Genomic DNA, 19734 nt, shown 5'->3' on the forward strand with positions numbered 1-19734 from the left:
AAACAAGTTTATTTATTCTAGGTGGTGTAAAAATACTGCTAGCACCTCCCGTGGCCCCATCTGGGGCGTCGGGTGTGAAAGGATTCGTTGAACGTGATACGGCAACTATGGGTGTCGATACCCCTGTAGAGTCGACTGCGGAGACAGATGCGGAAACAGATGTGCTTGCCGATGCTTGTATCGGGACTTGCTGTTGCACGGGGACAGATACCTGATCCTGACGTTGAACCCCTCCGCCAGACGGTCTATGTGGTGTGGCGTTAGCATACTCGGGGGCTGCATCGTCTAGATATGAGGAAAGGAAAACATCTTCTGCGGTTCTGGGATGCCCCTTTGGATGTACCTTAATTGGAAATAACGGGGGTGGCAAGTCTTTTGGCACCTCCGTAACAGCCTTAGGTAGTCCTTCGGCTAGAAGGGGATACATACCATTCATAAGAGCATTTCTTTGTCTATTTACTTGTTCTGATTTCACTCGGATACCTTCCTCAATTAATAGATTTTCTTGAACTTTATTTGAACTTTCTTTACTCCTCTCTTCTTGTCTACGTGCTTTTTCTGTTCGTCTGTGAGATTCTTTACGCCATAACTCAACGGCGTCTTTCTGTGACTGTCTGACCTTTCTTTTCCATAACTCTTCCTCCACTTTCATGATGCACTCTGCATCCCAGGTTCCCGCTATGGGCCACCTTTGACTTTCCGGTAATCCTTTGGTATAATCTACCCATAGATCAAGAAACAATATGGCATCTAAGCCATGTTTATGGTACATGAAATGTCCTGGAGTGTCTCGAGGAGGAATAGGAACTGCTTCTTCAAGCACCCCTTTTCTGGTAGTAATCTGTCTTAACTTCGAGAAGAGCGGCATATTAACAACTGATCTGATACTTACTCTTGAACTTACTTAATACGAGAAACACAATAATGAACAGTGAACAATGAACAGTCATTCATACCACAATATGCAAGACATTTTCTGAATACTTAAACATTAAACATTAAACATTTAATAATGGTCGACAATGATGACAGTCTGCCTAACTAATCACCACGCTGAATTCTTGACAATAACTGAATACTTCGGAATACTTGATATACTGCTAAACAGTACATATACACTGCTAAACAGTGCAGACCGGATTTGTGTACCCAAATCCGTCTTGACCGGCACAACCTATGTGCGCGTCAACACGCCTCCCCGGCGATGGTACTCACCGAGTAGCTCCTTGAAACGGAAGGCCTCAGAGAATGGACAGGACTCGATAACTGCGGACATCGGACCCTCTGGACGTCGGAATTTCGGAAAACCTGGTGGGCCTCTGTATACCTCGGATCTTGCTCTCTCAGCTAGGCTCTGGTCGGGATACTTCGCACTTCTCACCGCCTCGTCTGGGTTGATCGCAGCCTCAGTCGCCCCCGCTTGACCGGAGGGAGCTTACAGGAAATCCTGCTGGTACGCGTTTATGGTCCGTCCAGCTGTGGCAGGAGACCGGGCCTGCAACGCACCGCCGGCGCGTGAGATGAGAAAGTGTCCCTATTCGGGCGCCATTATGTGGTAAATAAAATAAATATTACCGGACTGAATTTCGTGCGGAATCTTAAATTAAAGTAAAATAGCTCAAAATAACGAGAGGCAGAATCCGTGGTATAAGAGGTTTTCTAATGGGCTTTATTCCATTCAAAATGGCCGACTCGAGTGGCGGCCTTCAGGTTCCGTCACCACGAGGGTTCAGGAAGTGAAGTACAATAATCTATTAACAGACATGTATTTTTATAATAAGTACATTACAATGAAACGAATGTAGAAGGCGTAACATTTGATAAGAAAAATGACGTGACAGTGACATAATCGAAACTAGGCGTAATAAGGAATAAAAGAAACATGATTGGTTAGGATTATCAGACATAGGTGGATCTATAAGATAATACTTGGCATAGATGCGCGCGCAGCAGCATGACGTGTAATTGACGTGTAACTAGGGGGTGAAGGGGACTTGACATTTAGCTCTACATGTGGAGACGAGAAGTCTGGGGTCAAGTCATCCTAATCCCAAATCATATCTAACATCCTATGTTTAAAGAACTATGTTATCCACAAGGAAGAGATTCTCGGACAGAATCTATTCTATACTGACTGTGTGCGTGTACAAGCGTCTAAGTGTCTATATGAGATGCGAGGGGCAGAAAACTTTCCATGGCAACAGGGCTATGAATCACTTGCAGGAGGACGGAAAGGCTGAGTCCTTTGCTTGTGAGCTAAAGGAAATGTTTACCTAAATCACTGGACAGGAATGCATCGGCTGAAGAGCAAAATAGATAATTCGAAGGTGAAATACAACTTCTTGGCAGACAGGCGAAAACTGGCCGAGGCAGGCACCGTTAGCTGCACAGGGAGTAGGACAAAGTTCATGGATACAGATGCGAGCTCAAGCTGAAGCTGTCAGAGACAGAGAGCAGGGAAAGGCTTTGAGGACAGAATCGGGCCTACTCGCCTGAACTGTAAAAATGGAGTAACTTAGCCATATAAAGTCGGTGGCCTTTCATACTTAGGAATCGAATATCCAGCCCATTGATGGCGGATCTGACAGAGAACATGTTGACGGTAGACACACATATGTTTGCGTCTTAGAAACTGGAACTGGAGGGAACATACATGTACTTGTAACATGCATATAGAACCGTTGGGGTCCAAGATAGGGGACATAACTGATCAGGAAAATCCACATTTCCACAGTACTGCGGACCTGGCTAATTCTTGTTCGTCCATGGAATCGAGCATATGATACCCCCTTCGATCTCGGAGTAATTTATCCGCGGCTTGGAATAGGTGTTCAGGGGATCTTGTATTTAACATAGGGTTTGGAAAATGTCTATTATATTCTGGACGTATTGGACGTATCTGATCATTAAAGCCTCTAGTATTATTATGGGGTCTTCCTCTACCTACGTAAGCTATCGTCTCCAATTGTTCTAAATCTTGCTCCTCCTCCTCTTCTGATTCTACTCTGTCTGTTTCTCGTCTTTCTTTATGTATTCGTTCTACTTCCTTGCGGATTTTTCGACACATGGCGATTATACACGCCTGTCTATCATGTTTCTCTTCTGATATATTCTGACCCCATTTGACAAGTTTTTGCATGGTATCGTGATCTGCCCCGGGCCTGTCTTGATTCCTAATTACACAATTTATGAAAAAACGTAGTAGTTGTCTTTGTACATCCACTTTCTGGTATTCCATAGCTTCGTTAATACTTTCTGGACCTCGTCCTGTTTGGACAAAGCGATATATATTGTCTAGGTGTTCAATCATTCCTGGTATCGTCATTAAATATAATGTAGCTCGTCGTATACGTAGTGATGATATGAGCAATTTGTCCTGTCTACCTGGTACTGGGTCGTATCTACAATCCACAAGCTGTTCTTTAAACATGTCGGATGTCGCTAATTGGGGTGTACGTTGGAGTGCTAAATCTCTAAGGGTCTGTTTGTTTCGCGGCGGGGTGGCAAACATGTCTGTCGTACCTCCTGTAGCACCATCTGAGGCGCTAGGCACGAAAGGATTCGTTGGACGTAGGATAGAGATTGTGGATGCGGGAAAAACTGTAGAAACGGACGGACCTGTGGGAACTTGTGTAGGAATTTGTAGTTGCGGAGATACAGACGGATGCTCTTGGTGTTGAACACCATCGGCAAGCGGTGTGGGTGGCATGGTATTAGCATACTCGGGAGCTACGTCATCTAAATAGGAGGAAAGGAAAACGTCCTTTGCTGTTTTGGGATGTGTTTTGGGATGTGCTTTTATCGGGAGCAATGGGGGAGTTAAGTCTTTTGGTATTTCCGGGATAGCCTTAGGTAAACCTTCGGCCAGAAGAGGATACATACCATTCATAAGAGTGTTTCTTTGTCTATCTACTTGTTCTGAGTTTACTCGGGTACCTTCCTCAAGTAATAGATTTTCTCGAGTTCTATTTGAATTCTCTCTACCTTTCTCTTCCTGTCTGAGCGCTTTTTCTGTACGTCTGTATGATTCTTTACGCCATAATTCAATGGCATCTTTCTGTGACTGTCTGGCTTTCTTTTTCCATAATTCTTCTTCTACTCTCATGATGCATTCTGCATCCCAGGTCCCTGCTGCGGGCCATCTCTGATTTTCTGGCAAATCCTTGGTGTAGTCCACCCATAAATCAAGAAATAATACGGCATCTAGGCCATGCTTATGATACATAAAATACCCTGGAGTGTCCCTAGGTGGGATGGGAACAGCTTCTTTGAGTACCCCTTTTCTAGTTTTGATCTGTCTTAATTTCGAAAAGAGCGGCATTTTTAGATCTGGTTACTTAATCTTAAACACACTTAATACAAATAAATGCAATAATGAACAGTCATTCACACCACAATGTATAGAACGTATTAAAACATTTAACATTTAACAGTTTTAACGAACAATGATAACTAATAGAAAACTAGTTACTGACATAATACTGACACTAGATAATACTTATTTATATGCAAGACATACTATATATACTGCTAAACAGTACAGATACACTGCTGAAACAGTGCAGACCGGATTTGTGTACCCAAACCCGTCTTGACCGGCACAGACTATGTGCACGTTAAATGCCTCCCCGGTAATGGTACTCACCGGGTAGCTCGGAACGGAAGGCCTCGGAACGGAACTGAAACTGGACCGGACTGGACTCGACTCGACTGGACTCGGAACTTCGGAACCTGGTGGGCCTCTGTATACCTCGGATCTTGCTCTATCAGCTAGGCTCTGGTCGGGATACTTCGCACTTCTCACCGCCTCGTCTGGGTGTTGATCGCAGCCTCAGTCGCCCCCGCTTGGCCGGAGGGAGATACAGGAAATCCTGCAGGTACGCGTTTTTGTCCGTTCAGCTGTGACAGGAGACCGGGCCTGCAACGCACCTCCGGCGCGTGAGATGAGAAAGTGTCCCTGTTCGGGCGCCAATTTATGTGGTAAATATTTCATTACCGGTACTATTTTTTATGCGATAAAGTCTAGTAAGAATAACTCAGTAAATATAAGAGGCAGAATCCGTGGTATTAGAGGTTTTAAAAGGCTTTATTCCTATACAAAGGAATACAATTCGAATTGTAGGCTTTCTATTCCATCACCACGAAAGTTCAGGAAGGAAGGGGCATACATTATTGACAGATAAGCAGTTTTATAGAAAATGCATTACAGTGAAACAGATGCAAGAGGCGTAACAGTTGATAGTGCAGATAAAAGGTGCATACATAACTAATAGAGGCGGTCATATGGGCGTAATTTAATAAACGTCATTATACATGATGTCACAAGTGGGTGGATCCATAAAAGAATCCTGCAATGTCAGCAGAAATATTTGGCAGAGATGCGCGCGCAGCCGCATGACGTGTGATTGACGTGCAACTAGAGGGTGAAGGGGACTTGACATTTAGCTCTACATGTGGAGACAGAAGTCTGGGGGTCATGTCAACCTAATCCCAAATCATATCTAATATCCTATGTTTAAAGAACTGTGTTATCCAAAAAGGAAAGGTCTCTAGAGTAGAATCTATTCTATACTGACTGTTAGTGCGTGTACAAGCGTCTAAGTGTCTACATGAGATGCGAGGGGGTAGGAATATTCCATGGTAACAGGGCTATGAATTACTTGCATGAGGACAGCGAGGCCTGGCCCTTTGCACGGTAGCTGGAGGGATGTTTACCTAAACTACTAGACAGGAATGCATCGGATGAGGAGCGGAGTAGATAATCTTGAAGGTGAAATACAGTTTTTGGCAGGCAATATGCTGGATCAGGCACCGTTAGCCGCGCAGGGAGTAGGACAAAGTTCATGGATACAGATGCAGGCTCAGACTGGAGCTTTCAGAGGCAGAAGACAGGAAAAGGCTTGATGACAGAATTCTGGGCCTACTCGCCTGAATCTGTAAAATGTGGAAAGTGAACCACATAAAGTCGGTGGCCTTTCATACTTAGGAATGGAATATCTGACCCATTCATGGCGGATCTGAAAGAGGACATGTTGACGGTGGACGCACGTGTATTTGCGTCTTTAAAACTGGAACTGGAGGGAACATACATGTACTTATAGCATGCACATGGAGCCGTTGGGGTCTACGATAGGGGACATAACTGATCACAAAATTCATATTTCCTCACCACTAACATCATTTGATTTACAGGCCCTGGGTACCCACAGTGCACTGTATTAGGGACTTAAAGGTAAATAATATAAGCCAACTATGGAAACCCCAATCCATTAACACAATTTACAGTAGGAGCACTTGCACTTTAACATTGATCAGTAGTGAGCAAGTTTGCGGAGACACTAAACCAGCAAAAAAATAGTCAAAAACCAGGAGGTCAAAAAGCAAAAAGACCAGGGATCATGCCAAAAGATGCCAGGTCTAACAATAAGCTAGCCAAATTCACATTCATTTGAGAGTACCCTCATAGCAGGAATATACGTATTTACTTTTTAAATTTTCCCTTGTAGTGTACCAAAATATTTTTGCTGCTCTAGAACCACATTTAGTTTTTCCCCTGTTGGACTTGGCCCTTTTTGGCAAGTTCACCCCCAAACTTTTTGCCTTTTTTCTAACATGGTGTTGGTGGTTTTAGGCCTCTGGGCACTTTAGCACTGTGGTCCAGTGTAAAGTGCGTGCGCTTTCTGTGTTACATTTGTAAGGTTGGCCTGCCCTCCTATAGGAATGCTTTGAGCATTCCCTGATCAGTGTGTGTCAGTGGTAATTCCTGTTATGAGAGGAGCTGTGTGGTCAAGTCTGGTATGTCTGAAATTGTGTGAATAAATGCTGTGCAATAGTGTGCACAGATTTATTGTGGTTATTTTAGAAATGCCACTTTTAGAAGTTGGCATTTCTGTGTGCTATGTGTCTGCCTGCCTGATGTGAATTGCATGTCTGGGTTGTGAGTGACAGTAGCTGAGGGGTGTGGGTGGCTGCAGGAGACAGGGTGAGTCAGCCCAGTGATGAATAGAGAGATCTGCATGCAGATGGGAGGGAGGAGTTGCACCTGGGACATGAATAGGGCTGTGCCTTCCCTCCACAATGCTGGCTCCGCCCCCCCTGTGGCATGTCTGATCACTGAGCCCTCACCTGACAAAGGAGAGAGGAGCTGGGCAAAACAAAGTCCTCCAAATCCCCCCTGAACCAGTTGCATCTGGTTACCCCATGCCCTGCACTTTTATACAAAGGGAAATGTAGTATAAATATAGGGGCTGTGACCCCATGAAAATGTGCAGTCTTGGTTCCTGATTCCTGGGGGGTGGAGTGCTGCTGCTGGGGTCCAGGAGGACCTGCCAGGAGGGCTGCCTCCCTGGGCCCAGCTATGCCCCTGGGACCCTTTTAATTCATCTTTTAACTTTAAGGACTTTAGGCTGCTGCTGCGCCCAGTGAGCACTTTGCTTTATTTTTAAGAGCGCCTGGCTCTTTTCTGCTGATGGGGAGCGTGGGCTTCACAGCGCGGCGCTGCATCCCTTTGATGGGGAATCCCCACTGTAGGGATTCCCATGAAATGCTGATCCTGGCGGGTGCCCACCCCCGTTTATTTTTAGTTTAATTCGTGGGTGCCCACCCCACATGGCAGCCCATAGGTTTGTTTTGGCGGGTGCCGCCATTATCTCTGACTGATGCGGGAGACCACCCCACGTTTCGCCGCAGCGGCCCGAGCCGCTTGTGAACCTTTCTGCGGGTCGCTACCAGCACGACCCGGAAGACAGGCATAGTTGCCTGGTTATGGGCGGGACTTCCTGCAGACAGCCGGAAAGAGGAAGTGCCAGCAGAGCCTCCCAGTCTCCACATCAAAGTCTCGGGTCCCAGGAGGGGGCCCGGGTGAGGAAAAGAGGGGAGGCGTTCCCTGATCATGGCGCCAGCCTGTGCGGGGCTCCCGTGAGTGAGGGAGAGCCCCGCGGTCGCCAGCAGCGAAGAGGAGACCAGGAGAAGTGCTACAGGTCCCGCGCCGCGAGAGAAGTCAGGAGTCCTCGAAGCAGCCCAGTGAGTGAGGGCTCAGTCTTACAGTGGTTGGGGGGGTGGTGTCGGGGCACATTGTCGGTGCCCGTCCCCTGTGCCCGTGCCCGTGCTTTGGTCTCCTGAGTGGCCCCGCTTGCTAGAGGGCCACTCCAACGTGGCCACATCGCTTCAGGAAGTCCCCGTGGGGGGCTTGGGGGCACATTCCGTTTTCAGAGCCCGTGTGGCTCCAACGAGGGGCATAATTATTGTTAAAGGGCCCAGAGGGGCCTGTGCTTGCCCGTACCTTCCTCCATTTTGGCCCATTTTTCTCTGCTGCCCCACCAGACAATGGGCAGCTGCAATGTTTAGCATACTTTTACTTGAAGTCCCAGAATGGGGCTTGGGGGACAGTTCTTGGCACAGTTGTGGTGCCAGTCCGAGGGCACATGTGCCAGGGCCCATTTGCTTTATTCCCAGTTGACCGCACCAGCGCGGGCAGCTGAAACGTTTCTACCTACTTGTCCAGAGGGCACATTGAGTGTCCAGGCCTCATTTGGATATTCACAGCTGCCCAGCAAGTAGTGGGCAGCTGCATCGTTTAGGCTATTCATTCTTCGGGGGCATGTTTGAAGTTAGGAGTGAGATGCACTCCTGTGCAGAAATACTTTCCCAGCTGCGCAGCACTTAGTGCCAGCTGCAACGTTTAGTTCAGTGCAATTGAGCACCCTTGACTTCTGCTGCATTGGCAGCACGCCCTGACTTTTGGACATAGCGCATTTGAGCCCCTTTGAGAAGGCCACTTGGCCAGGGGGACGGGTAGGTTAATAGGGCGCCAGGCCCTAATGTGATTTATGTAGGTGCGTAGGAAATGTAATTCATGTACTGTTTTATGCACCCTGATTTATACCTCTAGATGTGGTTTTATGATTATGAGGTTTGCATATTGTGTTCATGTTTGAGTTATCCTCTACTGTGGTTTAGGTATGAGGTTATTTGCATACTGTGATTTATGCATGTGAGATTATTCTCTACTGTGAGTTTATTTCCTAATGTGAGTTATACTTAGGAGGTTATGGTCTAATGTACTTAGGCTTATGGGGTGGGCACAGAATATATTTATCGCCTAATGGGATACTATGCATAATATGATTTATGTTACAGGATGATGCTGAGTATAGTGTTTGCCAGTAAGTACTGGTTGTGTTCTACGTTTATTATATGCCTACATTTATTATCTTTAGTAAGTGATGATTCTGACAGTGGCCCACGTGGTCCTGTCATGTGTCGATATTCCCCTGTAAATATTGCCCAGTGCCAGTTGGCACAGTATATATTGTGTGATTACCATCTAACGTGTTTTATGATAATACAACGGCTATTTTTGATATAACCTTGTGTGGAGTTCCTTTTATGGTGTGCCTAGTATGTTGTTGCTGTGTGTGTTGCGCAAATGCTTTACACATTGCCACCGGGATAAGCCTGACTGCTCGTGCCAAGCTAGCAAGGGGGTGAGCAGGGGTTATCTTTGGCGTGTATCTCCCTTACCCTGACTAGAGTGGTGGTCTCTGCCTGGCTTTGGCGCAAGCCTTAGCCAACCAGAGATCCCATTTCTAACATCCCCCAAATGCTCTTCTAATATATGGAATGTATTCTGATGAAAGAGAGTAAACATCACTTTCTGCTTGCTTCAGTGTTTCTGTTATATTCGTATAGGCTTTCCAACCTTCAATGCCTAGGTTGTGCAGTAATATGTGAAGGAGAAGTGTGGCTCACTGGTTAGAGGAGGCATACCCTGAAGCAGAGGTCAGACCCGGGACCAGGGTTCAATTCCCGATGCGGCAGGGTCTGAGCCCAAGTGTCCACGGACTCGATAATTCTCACTTCGGTGCCTACTCGAATCATGGGTTCACACTCTGCAACTCTGGGCAATAGCTTGCTTAATCTCCACTATGGCCCCCCCTGCGGTGGGATGCCTGGCTTTCACTTTGGGGATGCCCAGTACGGGTTATCTCACAGGGAAAAAGCCAGGACGGGTTCCCAATGCAAGCGCCGAGATGCCCAAGGGTAAGTCGAGCGCTATATAAGAACTCACATACATACATACATATGTGCTGTTTTCATAAGGGTATACACTTCTCAACCCCTTTAACTATAAGATAAGATGCAAACAATATGGTCCACTGTTTCCAAGGAAGAGTTGACTCTCTTGCTTCATTCAATATTAGAGTGGGTTGTGATATATATTTACTGCCACCATGTTAAGTTAAATTAAGGCTAATAAATAAAAGAACATTGCTAAAAAAATGTTTCCTAATTATAGCAATGTAAAGAGATATGATGGTTGAACTGTAAAACCAAGTATGTCAAATGCAATCCATGCAAGGAAATGACCAAAATTATTTAGCGTGTAAATGGAAGTCTGTAGAAAGATCTGTTCCCTTACACTGTAAGGCACTATAATGTTATTACAATTTCAATTACAGACATGTAAAAAGTTCCACCTAAAGACTCTTAATACTCTTTTCTCCCGGTAATTAGACGATGTCCCAGAAAGTAGTTACCAGTGTCTAAGTCTTGTACAGAAGGTATACTATTTCCTTCAACACAGCAGTCTGCAACAGAATCTAACTAAAGGATGATGGGCTAAACCGCTATCATTCCAGTCAGCAAGTATGTAGTGACTGGTAAGGTTTGTTGGCTCCATTGATTCATCTGGTACGAGTCTTCCTTTCTGCTGTGAATGGGCTTCATCGGCTCTACCCAGTGACACTTTCCGCACAGTAACACTGCACAGTGAATAGCATTTGTTAGCTCCGCCTAGGGGGCGTTTCAGCTTTGAGTGGTGGCTTCTTCGGCACAGCCTGGTGAAAGTCTCCTCATGGTGACACTGCACGGTGAGTAGATTTGTCTGCTCTGCCTATAGGGTGTTACACCTTGAGTGGGTTAAGTCGGCTCCACCCAGTAGGAGTCTCCTCCTTGACACAGCTTAACAGCATTAGTTGGCTCCACTTAGAGGGAGTCTCCACTTCAGTAAGGGACAGTAGTGCTCCTGACTAGAAATCTCCACTTCCCCTCCAAGCAGTTTAGTGTGGGTTTACTCCACTTGAGTCCCAGTTTCGACATGGTAGCACTTGTTGTATTCAGAGGAACCGAAGGGAGTACACCAAGACAATGGTGCTTGTGTCACACTCAGATGAAATACTCTGTAATCATTCTGAAGGAGAGACTGCTCCGGCTATTGAGATACTTGTGCTGTCAAAAGTGTTCACTATGTGGATATTTCCAGCTTCTTCAGCAAGTTTCACTGAAGATGTCAGATGACACCAGTAACATGTTAATGAAGGCTTTTGGTTGGAAATGCTCTGGCCACAAACAATCAATGAGTAGTGGACTGGAGTAGAATTTGAGGCTGTGGAGGGAAGATTCCACACATACAGCTAAGAGGAAGGAAAGGGAGATAACAACTTGGAAGAAGGATACAGTTTACAACACTAAGGTATATACCTGGAAATGTGTTTGTAATAAAATAATTTGATCTCCCATTTCTTTGGCGAAGATCTCATAATCACCATTTGTGACTGTGGGCTCAATTTGCAAACTGCTTTCTATTTCAGATTTCAGAGGTCTTAATGTCTACATCCAGCATGGTATTTGCTCCATCATTCTAATAAAAGAAAGCATCAGTTCTATCACTGTTAAATTTCAAATGAAGAATAAACTGTCAGCTAGAGGTAGGAAATGCGCCACCCAACTTTCTTGAAATTAGTGACTTGATCAATCTTAGCTTATTAGTATGTCTTAGGTGTAACCCTAATCCAGCAGGGTTCAATGCATTCCAAGTAGAATTTTGTTGAGCTAATCTGCACTGCTCAGCTAAGGGAAAATGTGCTTAGCTTGATGACTGAAATTAAATAATTTTTACCATATTGTAAAAATATATTTTTGGACAAACTTACACCAGTATAAATTTAGATTTAGGAATTTTAGTCTAAAAACAGTGCCAATTATTTTTTTATAGAATTTAAATGAGATATTGCAAAGTAGTCTCTTGTTTTCCTTCTGCTGGTAGGCCGAGCTCAATGGCAAATTGAGGCAGATGGATCTAAATTTCAATGGGAAATTAACTTTCATCTCAATCCCTCCATTAAAAGTGCTACAGTGGCAGAGATTTTGGCAAGGATCACCATTCCTATGTGCAGTTTCTATGAGCAGGATAATTAAGAACATACTAACAGTCCCCTCTGCTTGCAGGTTCCTCTCATCAAGAATCCATCCTTGGATTCCACCGGACACTTCTTCCTTCCTCCACATCGGCACGTTCCTGAAATCCTCCATTGAGTTCAACTGAGGTTTTCGACACCAATTCACACGTATGCACCTGGCTTCCCTTGTGTAGGTAAGGTGGGTACTAGGGTATCCACGGATGGAGTGGGTCTCCAACCTTCTGTCTTCCAAGGAGTTCCTCCAGGGTCCACTCGCAAAGGTCCTTAATCTTTAAAAATCCAACCGCGGCTTGCACATAGACTTGTATTGAGCATGCTGTTGTGTTCCCACACTGCACACGCTCTCTGTGGGGTCCCTATCTACTTACCTTGGGTGGTTCTGTGGGTCCCCGCAATTCTTCCTCCTCTCGACATCGTCCTGACTCGAGTCGTGGTTCTTATACCATTTTCTTAATATATGGTGTGGTCCCCCCTGGGGCCCACTGTGTGTATCGTGCTATTTACTGTATTTGTTCCTAAAGTAGTGTGTGCATTGTGTTAATCTCCATGTTGGAGATACTTGAACATATTAGGGAGTACTATATAATAAATAAATATTTTTATAAATGGTTGGTGTGTTTCTTTTTCACTTAATCTATACAATAGGATTGCATTCTGGTAAAACAAGCTGCTTTACACTTCTTCTCGACTAAGCCTGAAGGCTGCTCGCCACAGCTACCACTTAGAGAGCTTTCTACGGTTGTCTAAGGCCTCTTGAATCACCATAAGGGTTGTCTGGACTGGTGCAAGGTGCCCACTTACATAAGTGGACATCATATGCAAGGCCAGCTTCTCACAGAAGGTAAAAAAACCATGTACAGAAAATAAACTATACTGATGTTATGCAAAGTGCAAAAACACCCAGGAGCATCTAATTGTTCTGAGGAACCTGAGTTTATGCTCACGATATAGGTGCAAAGATGTAAAGTAACAAGGGTAAACAGTTTTTGCATGAGTTATGATTGGATTGCAGCATTGTTGACTTCATATCTCAGAATGTCCCCCTCATTAATGGCGAGGCATGCTGTGACAGGAAACTGTATCCTGGTCAATGTAAAAGATAGCAGATGAAAGAGTAGAGAGTGACATCTAGCGAGGTATGTGGGGGGGTCTAAGGTTCATGCTCAACCTGGAACTTAGAGGGTGCTCTGGCTTCTTGCAGGCAGCTTTTTGTGGTAGATGTGGCCCTAATTTTAGGTGAGTGGAAGACACTGACCATGCAGGAAATGCTTGCAGTATGGCTGCGGCCAGCAGCTTCATTGTGTGGCAGCTGGACTGGTTTTCTGCTATCGAGAAGGTTCACTAAGACTTTTGTTTCTTAAGTCACCCAGGTTCTGCACTATGAAGCTTGAAACCCTTAAAACAATTATGAAAAGATGTGAATTAGTCAACTTTGCATTTACAGAATTAAACCTTAAGTCCGCAGTGATGTTATCACCAGCTGAAAGGAAGTGGTGTTAAGCACAATCAAAACTCAACCGACCAAAATTTGCACTCAAAAGTCTAAGTTGGAACATTATGAAATGCTGGTGAAAGAATTTTGTGCCTATATTTAGCATAGCACCTTTTTTAAATTAAGACATAACAATTCACACAAGACTGATGGAATCCTTATATATCCTTCCTCTAACTGCAGGCCATTTTACCAGCACTGAAAGAATGAGTTACAGGTAGAAACCATCCCATTGTCCAGCATAGCCCCGAGCCCTGAGAGTTGTTACCTGTGCTAGAAATAGATTTTTTTTGTAACTGTGCACACAAGCCCATATTTAGATTTGGGGGATGGAATACTCGGTCACAAATGTGGCAGATTTTTCTTCCGCCATATTATGGGAGAAGATAAGGCCTTATGGCTAGAGCAGTCAACCTCAACTCTGGGGAACCGGGTTTGAGTCTCGTCAGGGATGCTCAGCATCCTGTGGTTCTGGGCAAATCTATTTTTCTCCCCGTGCCTAACGAAAAATTCATGTGTCTGTCTGTAACGCAACTCGTTCTCATGTAAAGAGCTCTGATACCTTTGGGTCAAGTTTGTGCTATGTAAAACTCCAGGGAAAAAAATGCATTATAGACTATGACACCTGTAATATGGCTGACAGGATATCTGCCACATCTAAATAAGGCCCACCCTCATGATCTGTGCTGCGCATGCTAAAAATGGTTGACATTGGACCTCTTTTTTTAATTCTTTGTCAGAGCTCTCTTTGTTTCCAAAGCAAAGTCTGTCACTTTTTGACACTGATATATCTATTGATTCCAAGAAAGTACATAGATTTGAAAAATTGAAGAGAATCACTAATGCTGTGATGGTCACAGACTCAAATGTTTTCATTATGTTAAAGTAAAGGAATGCTGTAACAAAAAGTGAGACATTCATTTAAAATAATTAATCAATTCAAATCAATTCCCTTGCATGACAAATGACAGGCTTCCTGAAGGCGATGGTTGCATTTTATTCTTCACCCATTGTTTGCAGAAGCAAATTTCAATTCAATTCCATGAAATCAGCCACTGCCTCCAATAGAAGAAAACACGTCCCACAAACCAAGAATTGACCATTCAGGAAGTACGTAAGATCTATTGAGCACCACACGAACACCGAGAAATGCTTAACTACATGTCAATTCGCAGAGTTTTTGTGAATCCCAAACTCTGCTGGTTCCTATGTTCTACGTCGGCATGAATTCGGGTGGTTTAGGTAGCTCAATTTAACTAAATTGATACTGTAGAAAATTGGGCGAATTGTGCCCTTGTAATTTCTGGTGCTATATTTGAAGAGAAAATGATTGATGCACTCGACTGGTTATTCAAATATGAAGATATGGACTTAAAGGTAACAAGATAACAATACAATAATTAAGACTAAGTCAATGTTTTTTGTTTTTGGTCTAGCTGCTCAGATTAGCCGTGATGACATAGAAAACAGTAGCATTTAGCAAAGTATATCGTGATTCTTCCTAATAAAACCACGTCATATGCGCCATATGCTCTGGATTGCAGTTTCTGATTTAATGCACCTTGTTTGTTTGTCCAGTGTACCCCACACACAGCTGCTGCAAAAGAAACGTATTAGCAAAGCAAATCCCTCACACCAGGGGCATTGAATCGGTTTAGTACCTTCAAGTGGAGCGGGTGGTAAAAAGGATCAGACAGTTCCTAAATTAAAGGATTTCTTGACATCTTTCAAAACAAAAAAAAAATCACTAATTAATTAGTTTGCAATGTATCCTTAGCACTACTGAACTTCATAGGTTTGTGGTTTAAAAGAGGTTTCACCCGATGACGGTTTTCCTTTCAGCTCTGTGAAGAGTAGGTTCAAACTAGCATGATTTCATGAAAGAAACGATACATAAAGACGTTTGCACATGTCAGATGTGCCCATGGGTCCAGAGCCAAGAATATTGCTACATAACCTACGGCTCATAGCATTTTAAAACAAGTCTTGCCTAGAAACAAGATCTTTTTGTAGAGGAAGAAGACTCCTGCATAGTTGGAGCGTGGGAGGGCAAACAGTTTCTAATGGAACTATGATTTCATGGGTGTATTTATGTAATCGGATCAGTTGCTTCTGTTTTTAAAAGTGAAATACACAACATATCCCAAAAGCAGGGGATGTGCAAGCAGAAACCTTAAGCTCTCTGTGTAAATGCTTTGCACTTTCTCAAAGCTCTTTTTAGGCTCAGAACACGATATACATTTCAAAATTTAAATGGTTTCCATTGAAGGAGCATACGATAGGTGCCCTGTAGGTTTCATCATAATTTAACACAATAGTCTGTTATATTAAAGCATTTGCATAGCGCTTACCACGCCTATGTAGGGAGGTGAAACTCTTATCCACACAGGTAGCATGCAACTGTTTCATTCTATCCTAGTCGGGGGCCCGATCCCTGGCTCTTGGAAGAATGCTGAGATTGCCCCAGTTCTTAAAAAAGGGTACAAAGAGGTTCTGGGTAATTATTGGCCCATCATCCTTATCGATACGTCCCAGAAACGTTTTTGTTGCTTGATTCTAAGACAACTTCGTAATTGGGCAAAGGATAATTCTGTTCTTTCAGAATTACAGGCAGGGTTTAGGATCAGTGTCAGCACAGTGGATCAAATTCACCTTTTTTTTGTCCTATACTCGAAAATGGTAACACTGGACAAGGGCCCCTTGGATGTGGTCTTTGTCAATCTGAGGACAGTCTTTGATTCCATCCCTAGAGGTAAGTTGCGGGAAGTTTGTGAAAAGATGGCTGTCCAATTTTCTGTCCTTTCTTATTGGACTGCATGCACACAATACAGCTAGAGTAAGGTATGGCAACACTGGTGAGCTTACAGACCCCTTCAATATTGAAACCGTTTTCAGGCAGGGATGTGTGTTGTTCTCAAACTTTCTATCAATGATTCAGTACACACACTTAATTTCACTGGAGTTGACGCCTCCAAACTCAGCCCTCATAACATCACAACGCTGCGCTGTGCAGATAACACACTTTTAATTTCTAAACCCCGTATGGTCTGCAGGCATTACTTGATCGCTTTCTAATTTTTTACAGTGATTGCGGCCTTGAACCTAATATTATTTAAGCAAAATTCATGGCTTTTAACCCCAACAAAGCTACTAGAGAAAGTATTATGGTGCAGGCGTAGCTTTGGAAAAAGTGCAGGAGTTTGTGTATCTGAATGTATGTCAACATCATAAAATGAGCAGGTCCACACATACTAGGAATTTGTAATTAAAACTCCATCAAGAATCTGGTGCTGTAGCTAAATTGTGAAGGCCCATGCATGCTCTCCTGAACCGGCAGTGGAGATGCACCATATCAAAGCAAAGAGTGCAGCCATGTATGGCATAGAATTGTGGGGTCAGCCAAGTGTGATGGGCTTGGCATAAATGAAAATCAATTTGTGAGCACCATCCTTAACCTCGCACAGAGTGGGCCACCACTCTCTGTCAACTCTTCCATCCCATTATGTACTGGCATAGGCTTTAGTATATAGACAAATTAGAATCCTACAGAGTTGCGATTATAGTTCTACTAAAATCTCTGGGCTGAGAAGATTGTTTGGTATGATTCTTGGAGACATTTTTATTTCTGTAATTGACAGAAGTAAATGTCCTTCTTTTTGTAGGGTGAGAACAGGGTGAAAAACTTTGTGATTACCTACAGAAATTTACATTTGTTTGTGTTCCCCAAGTTTCACAGCATTCCCTCCCTTGAATACCCACTCACTACATCTTAAAAAAAAGCTCACACAGAAAGATATCTGATAAAACAATCTTTTTTAACAATTATAAAAACATGTTTTTGCTGCAAAAATGCCTTTGCGCTTGCATGCTTAAATTGAACATACAGGTAGTAAAATGTTTGAGACTCTGGTCTGAATGTTTAGTTTTTTATTTCACATTACACTTGTCAAACAGAGATAGAGAAATAGGAGACCTGTAACCACAAAATATCAGACCAAACAAATCTCACAGTTATTTAGAATTATATCTCACATACACAATGTTCTCTACTCAAGTAACATCTGTTCTTTTAGATCTCACACGTACAGCTAATATTCATATATAACTCTTTATTAAAGCAGAATAACATAAAGGTTTGGCACCAGAACAAGATTGTCCTGAGGCAGAAGCACTTACAAATAAAATACTAAAATTGTGAACAATTAATCAAACAAGTTAAAAGGAGTCAGTGATCCTTTCGGGAACATTTCCTGTCTTGTTGGTCCAACAAATCAAGCCAAGAGCAGTTGAATAGAGTAAAGAATACTTACTTCACTGAAACATCTGTGCAATCATGATTTCTTTGATGCAGCTCATTTCTCAGAAAATCTTTCCAGTTTTAAGGTTCCTGAAACTATAAAAATGATAAAGTATATGTAAACACATGGGCCCAATTCACAAATATTTTATTGTGACCTGCTCTTGTTGTACTCCTGGTTTACTGCTTGAATTCAGGAGTAAGAGAGAAATTCTAAAAAGTAGCATGTCAGACCTATTTGTACCAAAATGTATTTAAATATGGCCCACAGCTTGAGTACGTCTCAGATATGAGCAATAGCAAAAGTTCACTTTCACATACAAATGTATACTCTGTTTTATAGGTCCTGTTGTGTTAACGGATGCTGAATTCAGAGATGCTGTGTGTCATTCAGTGTTCTCCTGAAGAGCAGATACACCACCCTAAATTTGTAAGGGAGCAAGGTCAGAAAGATGCTCTGCTGGAAGGTACTCAACTCACACAAGGATTTTAAGAGTCTTTTTCTCCAAGAAACCTTGACAGCCAAGACATTACAGTCAGTTAATACATTTTAGACCATGGTGATTGGGCACATAAATTCAGCTTGCATTGGGCTAGTAAATTGATCGCTGAATAGGGTCTACCAATTTTATCTTTAAATTAAAGTCAGCATTGGCTCACGAGCTGGCTGATCAGCTAAGGGGGTGTTCAAAATTGGTTTCACCTCCAAAGTGCCCACACGATCATTGGTCAATGCACCAGTATATATGCTGTTATAAACACTGTGTTTAATTTTAAATTGTCTTGTGCTTGTTTCTTGTATAAAGAACATTAATTTCTCCACCTATAAACTCTGCCACATCACTTACTCATCTTTTACAAGAAGTAACTGGGTAATCCTCTAAAAAACACAACAGAAAATCATACTGTGGGGAAAATAGATATCGTCAGAGGCCTTCTGGTAAAAACACAGTTTAGCAAACCATACACAGAAGATTCAAAACTTTTAAAAGTCTCCAGCTTAAAGAAACATCTCCTTACAAAAATGTTGACCGACTTCAAAGTCTTAAAGCCGGAGAAGCTCACTCACCAATGATCCCAGAAATGTATTTTTAAAATTTCTAGCTCATGCCCTAATCTATGTGTAGGCAAGAGTTTGACACTGGGTTTAACAGCATGTCACAATTTGTAGTGAGATATTTATGCAAGGTTGATATTGTGACCATCTACATTTCTAATGTGCATTAGAAGCCTTCTTTTTTCAGTCCCTTATCACATGACATTCCTATGTTGCATGTGAGAGATGTGTTTATTGTTGGACCGAAATTGGTATTCATTGCTGGACTCAGTTTGACACTACTACATTATAAGTGATGGTTATCACCTCAATTACTATATAAATACCTATTAACTAGTTAGAGATGTACATAATAACAGTGCACAGTAAGCACTCAGAAGTGCAACATATTTCAGAAGATTCATAACCCTTTATTTTTAAAATTAGGAAAATGCCTACATTCTTGATTACAACTAGAGATGAGCAAAACCCCAAAATATGTTGCTGTGTAAAATGTTATGACTTGCTCCTTCATTCACAAAATGGAAAACTTCAGATATACAAATGGATTCCATTTGGAAGAATTCTAGAGTAGAGGGTTTTTTAATGTTTTTTAAAGTCAGAATTGCATTGCATTAAATTAAAGAAAGCAAACACAGTGGGCAAAAAGTAGTAACGTTTCTGATATGAAATGTTTATCAGTTACTAC

Source organism: Triturus cristatus, chromosome 5_1 (genome assembly GCF_964204655.1).
Source record: "Triturus cristatus chromosome 5_1, aTriCri1.1, whole genome shotgun sequence".
Classification (NCBI taxonomy): domain Eukaryota; kingdom Metazoa; phylum Chordata; class Amphibia; order Caudata; family Salamandridae; genus Triturus; species Triturus cristatus.